Here is a 6,004-nt window from a genome sequence, read left to right as displayed (position 1 = left end):
TAATGATTGGAACAAAACTGTTAAGACTTTCTGCTTAAAATATGTGCCAGAAGAAAGGTTGGTGAGTCATGCTGAGATCTGCACTTCATGAGAATGGTCTAAGCATGGCAGAATTGGGTCTGTTGGCAAATCACAAAGTCAGAACAGGAAACGTTACAATTTGGGAAGCAACCCCTTCTCTCATACACTCAGCTGCAGTAAATGCAGAGGTGGTTGTGACTGGAGTGGTAGGGAGTGGTGCTGACTCCAACTGTGCACAGCTGTCATTAGAACCCTCACTCTGCCCTGAGCCAGTCAAACAATGCCATGCACAAGTGATCCCGACATTGTCCCTTCTTGGTGCTATATCAGGCATCTGCTGACAGATGCCATCATCTAATGTCACGTAATTTTGGAATTTACTAGGAAAATAAACCAAAACAGAGCAAATGCTCATAAGCTCTGCTCAGATTTGGCCTGGTAAGAACACACGTATAGAAGACAGCAGTTTTGTGTAAACAGAAATGATGAAAAGTCAGTTTTGCTGAGGAGTCCCAGGTGCAGCACAGTTCTTACTGGCACAGGACATGGGTTTCTGTTTGTGATTTGCAAACACCTGCTGAGAACAGGCTGAGTAACCACACTTGGCTCTTCAAAGTCCATCAACATGATAATGTGTAACAGTGTGAACAGCCAGGCCACAGCATGTCATATGTTGAATTGTCCTGGCAGCCCTTGAAGAAATCAGTTTAACTGCTTAAACTTAGCATACCGTAAAGAAAAATGCTGTAATGCTGAAGCCTTCCTTTAAAAGCATCCATTTTCACAAAAAAAAACCCCAACCAAGTACTATTAAAAAAATCCTAAAGCAGCTGGGTTGGTGGTGGGTGCTGTGACGTCCCGCATGTCCACAGCCACTTCTGGTTTCAGCTCTAGCCTTAAGAAGAGCTGTTTGAGTGCAGTCGGCTCTTCAGGTGACACAGAAGAAAGACGGAGCCTCGTATAGGATCCCTTCAGGAGGTTTTTTAATTCAGTTCTTTTCCTCCTAGAGATCCATTCAGGGGCAGGGCAAAGGGGATAACCAATGAGAAACAGAATCAACATGAACATGCATGAGCATGCCAGGGGTGGCTCTTTTGGCTCGCTGTAACTGCCAAAGCTGCCAGCCAGGGTTTGTCCCCCAGGGGGAAGGTGGCAAGCTGTCTCTTAAGGACTCTCTCTCCAAGGAAGAGTTGCCACACCGCTGGCTGGATCCCTAGCCACTACAAAAACCCAAAAGAAACTATGAGCATTTGTTTCAAACTAGGCTAAATAAAAATTTTTAGAGCAAACAGAAGGGAAAGATAGCAGTGCTTCATTTGGAATGATTGTCAAGTGTCCACATGCAGTAAGTGAAAGGAACTAAACCTTACTCTCCCAAATGGTGTCCTACAAGTTAGAGAAAATCTGTCTTCTTTCAGTAAGTAAGTAAAACAGGCAAAATATTTTGCTTGTAGATTATTCAAGTGTTTTCCCATCTGGGGAAAAAAAACCCTGCCTTTTCGTAAGTGTTTGCCTGTATTTTGATGTTATTGTTAAGCAAACAAATAAGCTATTATTGTCCCATATGGGAAAGCATATGATTAAAAGCATATGAATACATTATTTTTGTTCTGAAGTGCTAGAATCTGTTTAAGAATATTTGAAAGCACTTAAAGCACTGGCGTATTTTTTTTCCAGAGTGCTTTATAATACAGTTTTAATTCTCAGTGACCACATGCCATGCTCTTGCACACAGCTGCAATTACAGACTTACCTGTGAGAGCCTCCTGTCCCTATGGCTGGCATGCTCTTTAAAATTTGAGAAAATGCTGTCTGCCATCTTAAAGAATACACCAAAACACACAGAAAGCCCCAACAAACCAGAAGCCCCCTCATGCACATTTACTATAAACTAGAGAACACCAAGGATCGATTCATCTCAATAGAGGTCCCAAGTCTGCTGTGAAATACATCTTAAGTCACTGGCAGAAAGGCACTTGGAGAAAGGATTAATCTTTCCTTAAGGCAAACAGCTAAAGTAGAGCAGATAAAATATGTTCTAAGACAACTTATTTCTACTTAGTGTGAATGCAGAGAGGCTATTGCATTTATCTAACAAAACACGGGTCGAATTTAGGCAAAAAGTCCACTCCAGGAGACCCAAAAGAGAATAGGGAATTTGAATTAATCTGACTTAAAGCATGAGGCATGGTTTTCTTTCATTCCATATCATGTACACACACACCAATCACTTTTTTTAAGTTGCAAGAAAATCAAGTCTAATTCCTTAGGTTTTTTCCCAATATGAAAAGGCCCTTAGGATCTAAAAATGCCTGCTACCATCCCATGCATGCTTTGTTTACATACCAGGATCTTGAATCTGGGTGAGTCAACCGGGCACCCATCCCAGATATCCATCCCTATTCCTGGTGGTCTGGTTGTACTTGGGCACTGCCCAGGGCAAAGGAGCACCTCAGTGTTGCATCTGAAGCAGTCACAGAGATTCTGAACTGGATCCACCATCACTCACCTATAGATTTCAGATCCTGGTAAAGCAGATTAACACCTCTCACGTGATGCCAGTCAATCTAAGATTATTAAATTGAGTTGTTACCAAGCTGTTCTCAAAAACTCTCAGGAGAGGAATTACCTAACTTTAAGTGTATCTATTTTTGTATGTCAAGACAGTGTGTTCCATGGCTATCACTACTGATTTATCATGGTTTTTTTTTCTTATTTTCTGTTACAATTCATGAATTGTGGCTCTTACAGTGCAGCTCTTTTTAAACAAATTCTCCCTTCTCTTCACTAGAGGGCAGCCCATAACCATATGTAAGCAACTACCAGCCTGGTAACATTACAAGCAAAATAAAGTTCTTGACAAGACAGCTGAGTTTTAGACTGATAAATCAGGGACCAATTAAAACCAAAATTATTTCTGATCCAGTTGATTACAATCTTATTACAGATTACAGTCCAACCTGATTACAGCTCCCATCAGGGAGTGAGTTCAGTGGGTGGGCATCCACTCTGGGCCAGGACTCAGACTAAGATCAAGACAGATTCTCAGTTTTAGATGAGTTATTCTGCATCCAGTCTGCAATTGAGAATAGCTGCATGACCAAGTCAAGGGGCCTCGGTGTACAAGTGTTTGATTGCTGTATTTCTGACTGGGATAACCTAAGTAACAAAGTTTGCTTATGGGAAAATAATTTCTGTAAAAAGACAACAAAATTTAAGTTGTAGTTTTCTTGTTTTAGAAAATTAACTTTTTAGAGAAGTATTAGCTCTTTAGAAGTATTCCGTATAATTTTTATTTGATCTGTTTTCACACAAAAAAAGTAACCAAATAATAACTGGTCTTGAAGCCATAAGCTGCCAGTTCATTAATTATCTTTTTTTTATCCCAGCAAAATTAGGCCATATACTCCAAGCAGTATGCTTTATTGTACAAGATTATAATATCTAATTTCAGACAATGGACAAGGTAGTGGACAAGGTGTAGACAAGAAATAGACAAGAAAAAAGTTGCTCGCATCAAGAAATAAAACTCTGTCCTCCACTTGTCTGATTCTTTTTCCCAAAATTTGCAAAAAAAGAATACTCCAGAAGCCTCTGCTTACTGAAAGAGACAATTTAATAAAACAGAAAATTGCTGAGCAACTTGTACTATGCACAATACTAATATAAGTTTCAACATCTGTTTAATGTCTCACTAATTCTTGACAATTCTTTATTTCAGAAGTGGGAAAAGGCTGAAGCAGCAGGTATATTACCCCATTTAAGATAATATATTTTCTGGAGTTTTTAAGACATGCACTAAGTGCATGCTAAGGAATCCATTCTTTCTGTTGAGAATTTAGTACTTTTAGTCTAAAAATAACACACAGGAAAACTTTATTCCATAAAGCTGTAAAATCTCTCAGCTTCATATTCTGTAATTTGTAGGAGGAATATGAAGGCAATTGGTAAGAAAAAAAGCATTCACATTATGTACTTTATGTTTGCATTTTTCAGAGAAACAACACTGAAAACAGTGTCTTAAAAACAGGCCAATATGAAATTAGAAGGTTGCCAGTTCTGCAGTTATGACTGTAGAATCACAGAAGGGTTTGGGTTGGGATGGACCTTAAAGATCATCTCATTCCAATCCCCCTGCATGGGCAGGGACACCTCCCACTAGACCAGGTTGCTCAGAGCCCCATCCAGCCTGGCCTTGAATGCTGCCAGGGATGGGACATCCACAGCTTCTCTGAGCAACCTGTACCAGTGCCTCATCATCCTCACAAGTAAAGAATTTCTTCCTAATACCTAATCTAAACATTTTCTCTTTCAGTTTGAAGTCATTCCTCTTTGTTCTGTCATGCTCTTCTGAATAGCCTCTGTTTTCTCTTGTCAAAAAATATTTCATAAAAACCTTAAGTTACATAAGAGACAACCACCTCTTTTTATTGTTTTCCTAAAAATACTGCTTTCTTGGTTTTATTACTCCTTAGCAAGAGTTGATGTCATGCCAAGTGTTGTAAGACCTGGAGGAAAAAGATTCGATTACTGCAAGTAGATAAAAGCTGGCCATATGCTTGGCACATGGATCCTGATACTACGAGAAATGGATTTTCTTTCTGTAACCCTTAGAGACAATATGAATATATATTTACAAGTACTAACTAGTAAAGAATAGTACATCAATAATCCAAATGACAGGACACTTCTTTTTTCTCTGATGAAAAGTCTATCCCACCAGCATCTCAAACTTCTGTTTAGTCTGGGCGGTTGGCACTGTTCCTATCAATTCCTTCAAGTGAAATTATGTTTCTTTAAAACAGCTGTCCTGTAAATGCAAGCATAACTGCCAATTGCAGTTGGCTTTGATTTGCTGGATGGCTAGAATTTACCCAAAGGGGTCAAAAAGACAGAAATCAGTTCAGGGGAATAAACAGTGAAGGAGATAAAAGGAGTGAAAAGTTGGAGAAGCATGAAAGGAAGAAACAACAAAACCCACCATGTCAGAAAAAGGAAGTAGAAACCTGTATGAAAGAGAAACAGTTGAAAATGTTAAGAAAGTTTAAAAGGAAGATGAGAGAGTAGAAAATCTAAATTAATTTGTAAGTTGAGCTAAAAAATTAAGACTTGGTAAAGTAAAAATGGATCCTCATCCCCTGACAACCATAAAGATTTCAAAGATTATTTAGCAAGCAAGCAGGTCAAGAAATGTGAGCCCGCTGGGATCTAGGCTGTTTTCATCTTTGTTTTGAAGGACATCACACTTCTCTGAAGAAAAAGAAAAAACTCAAAACCCTCCAAGTCCTGCAGTCACCTTTCAGTTGACTTTGATAAGCTTTGGATCAATTAATTATACAAGAATCTAGAGTCATGTTCAAAGAACGGTTAAACAAAAAGTTTTATTTGTACAAGTAGTTTCATTGTGTCTCAAACACGGACAGAGGAGCCGCTTCCTTACTACAATTGTATGCCCTTGTATTCCCCCACAATCCACCTTATTTCAATATGAAAGCAAGTTATTGGTAATGGTCATAAAATGGTCAATAAAACACAGATGCTTGATATCAGTGAGAGATTCTGGAATCTTCATTTATCACCATGCTAGTCCAGAGTTAAAGCAGCAGAAATACAACTAAAAGAAGAAAGCTTCTCATTTTTCCTCTACATTGTACATTGTACATCTCTTTCACTGCTGTTGTACATGGTTTTTCTTCAGCAGCAGCTACAAAGACACAATTTCTGCTTTGCAGTATCCAACCTATTCATGTAGCTCTTGCCTAGCGACAGAAGCCAGGAGAGAAGCCATTTTGCTGCATTAGTCCTTCTGTGGCAAACACTTTCAATACGGCACCACAATCTGGGCAACGACAAGGGCGCATAAAGCAAATGCTTTTTCCTGGCCCATATTCCTGTGCCACACGATTATGTGGCTCTTCAGTCCTTGCAAAGCTCTAATGTGTGCGGTGTTTCTTTGAGCTGACAAAGACCCTGTAGAGAGAGC

Source organism: Pseudopodoces humilis, chromosome 6 (genome assembly GCF_049639895.1).
Source record: "Pseudopodoces humilis isolate 2021_Gansu_Grassland_sample_001 chromosome 6, ASM4963989v1, whole genome shotgun sequence".
Classification (NCBI taxonomy): domain Eukaryota; kingdom Metazoa; phylum Chordata; class Aves; order Passeriformes; family Paridae; genus Pseudopodoces; species Pseudopodoces humilis.
Note: the sequence above shows the minus strand (reverse complement) of the source record.